The sequence below is a fragment of the Aquarana catesbeiana genome, linkage group LG08 (assembly GCF_042186555.1).
Source record: "Aquarana catesbeiana isolate 2022-GZ linkage group LG08, ASM4218655v1, whole genome shotgun sequence".
Lineage (NCBI taxonomy): Eukaryota > Metazoa > Chordata > Amphibia > Anura > Ranidae > Aquarana > Aquarana catesbeiana.
This window is the reverse complement of record NC_133331.1, coordinates 71,606,802-71,610,211: the sequence shown is the minus strand read 5'-3', so window position 1 is coordinate 71,610,211 and position 3,410 is coordinate 71,606,802.

Sequence of the window (3,410 nt, the reverse complement as noted above, 5' to 3'; positions counted from 1 at the left end):
GATCAAAGAATTTGCAGCGTGACGAATGTGCTATCTCCATTACGTACGCTAGTTTTACCAGACCGAGCGCTTACGTCTCGTACTTGATTCTGAGCAAGCGTAGTTTTTGGCGTGTCGGAATTGCATACAGACAATTGCATTTTCGCATAGGAACTTTTTCCGACCGAAAAAAACGTGAACCTGCTCTCAATCTTTTGCTGGCTGGAATTACGCCAGCAAAAGGCCGATGGAGCATACATACGGTCGCATTTTCCGACCAAAAGCTCTTATCGGAGTTTTGCTGGTGGCATTTCCGATCATGTGTACACGGCATGAGACTTTTATCTCATCAGTTGGTAAAATATGATCAGATCATTTGATAATATTCAATTGTTGATAGATGGATATGACTTTTTGTGTTTGTGTGACTGGTTGTGTAAATTCTCTAGGTGTTTTTTGGTTTGTTTTTTTTCCATTGGGTGGATCCCTCACGATCGCCGCTATTTGATATTTGAGCTCTGTTTTGTCCTTCCAAATGTGAGTTTGTTTTTTATTATTTTAATAAACTAGTGTTTTAAAACGTTATTACGCTATGTGAGTTTTGTTTTCTCCTTGCATGGCATATGAAACTACACGTTTGGCTTATGCTGGATTACCTATGGGAGAGGAAGCCGTGGTGACCCCCCCTTTTCTTTCCACCATCTGTTGATGACATCTGACAAGACGCATTTCCCAGAACCAGTGGTTATTATGCTTTTTTTACTTGTCTGGTGTACGCCATTTCAGGTCAATTTTTTCCGGTAAGCCTCCTCTACTCCTGGTGTTGGCCCCGGCACTGATGTACAATCTATGCACACTTGTGGTTTCCCTTCTGCCCACTCGCCAGATTTGGTGCGACTAAAATTCTGTGAACACCATCTGGCCATGCCCCTTTGAACTCTATTGATGTTTTCTTCACTATTTTTCTACACGTTTTTTGTGGACTTTTAAAGTTTCATGTTTTTTATGTTTGGTGTCTGGCTCATGGAACCAGCACGGGTTTCTACTAATCACTGGCACATCTGATGATTAAGCATTATTGTGTATTTACTTTATATGTGATCAACACTGATTAATTATTTGACACTATCCATTTTATGATCATACATTTTTTGGTAGTATTCACTATTTTTATATGTCTTTATTGTAACACACACGGCTGTGGATGTGATATATAGCGCCACACTTTTGTTTCTTTTGTTTTTTTTCTGCCTTGAGTCTATAGGTGTGTTGGCTGCCTTTCACTTTCTTTCTAAACCTAGCGCTGTACTTAATTTTTATTTTTGTTTTTTGGTTCGTGCCCACATACGATCTAAAAAAATCGCTTTGGCGTGATGAACCAGTAAGTGATATAGAAGTAGAAGTGTTGGATTGGTGAGAATTTTTGGTGTGAGCGTAAGATTTAGATTGATTAGAATATTCTCTAGTTTGTGAGGTGAGAAAACATCTGTTTCAGAGATATCATTAGAAATGTTGGCCTTGTTTTTGACGTCTACGTGCATTGGTAGCTGGCAGTACCAAAGACGGTGTAGTGGCAGTTTTGGGCATTTGGGATAACTTACTTCTATTATTGACACTTTGGAAAACACGAGCAAATGTATTGCTCGAATTTGCCAATCTATAATTATCATTCCATCTATAGGCTCATGACTGCGCAATTGTCATTCAAAATGCGACAAAGCTGAAAAACTGAAAATTGTCCTGGGCAGGAAGGGGGTGAAAATGGCCTGTACTGAAGTGGTTAAAAATCGGTTTCGGCCAAGTGCATCCTGAATTTTTGGTTTTAGTTTCGACACCTACATTTTCGTTTCCGTGCACCTCTAGTTTTTACCTTCACGCATACTATGCATGAAGATAAAAAATGTTCTGTGTGAAGCTCCCCCCACAGCCCCCCTGATACTCACCTAAGCCCCCTCTCGATCCAGTAATGTGCACAAGAGACTTAGCTATCCCAGGACTCCCTCTCCTTGTTGGCTGGGACAATGGTGGGAGCCACTGGCTCCCGTTGCTGTCAATTACAGTCAGTGTGCCAATGAGGAGAGAGAAAAAGGCAGTGCCTTGCCACAGCTCTGTGTCTTATGGACACACCAGGTCAAGGGGGAGGAGCCAGGAGCACTGGCAGCTGACCCGAGAAGAAAACCATTGCACATAGAAGGTAAGTATGACATGTTTGTTGTTTTTTTTTTGCTTTTTTAAATCTGAATCTTTAATACCATTTTAAGACATTATTTGATGTCTCTATTAGCAATATGGCCCCCCTGCCCTCAAGGAGCTTAGAGTCCAAGGTCCCCATCGCAAATGCATATACAGTGCATCTGGAAAGTATTCACAGCGCTTCACTTTTTCTACATTTTATGTTACAGCCTTATTTCAAAATGGATTAAATTCATTATTTTCCTCAAAATTCTACAAACAATACCCCATAATGATGACGTGAAATAAGTATGTTTGAAATCTTTGCAAATTTATAAAAAGAAAAAAGATCCCATGTACATAGTATTCACAGCCTTTGCCACGACACTCAAAAATTGAGCTCAGGTACATCCTGTTTCCACTGAGCCTTCTTGAAATGTTTCTACAACTTGATTGGAGTCCACCTGTGGTAAATTCAATTGATTGGACATGATTTGGAAAGGCACACACCTGTCTATATAAGGTCTCTCAGTTAACAGTGCATGTCAGAGCACAAACCAAGCCATGAAGTCCAAGGAATTGTCTGTAGCCCCCTGAGACAAGATTGTATCGAGGCACAGATCTGGGGAAGCATACAGAAAAATGTCTGAAGCATTGAAAGTCCCAATGAGCACAGTGGCCTCCATCATCCATAAATGGAAGAAATTTGGAACCACCAGGACTCTTATGCCCCGTACACACGGCCGGACTTTGTTCGTACATTCCGACAACAAAATCCTAGGATTTTTTTCCGACGGATGTTGGCTCAAACTTGTCTTGCATACACACGGTCACACAAAGTTGTCGGAAAATCCGATCGTTCTGAACACAGTGACGTAAAACACGTACGTCGGGACCATAAACGGGGCAGTAGCCAATAGCTTTCATCTCTTTATTTATTCTGAGCATGCGTGGCACTTTGTCCGTCGGATTTGTGTACACACGATCGGAATTTCCGACAACGGATTTTGTTGTCGGAAAATTTTATAGCCTGCTCTCAAACTTTGTGTGTCGGAAAATCCGATGGAAAATGTCCGATGGAGCCCACACACGGTCGGAATTTCCGACAACGCGCTCCGATCGCACATTTTCCATCGGAAAATCCGACCGTGTGTACGGGGCATTAGAGTGGGCTGCCTGGCCAAACTGAGTGATCGGGGGGAGAAGGGCCTGAGTCAGGGAGGTGACCAAGAACCCGATGGTCACTCTGACAGAGCACC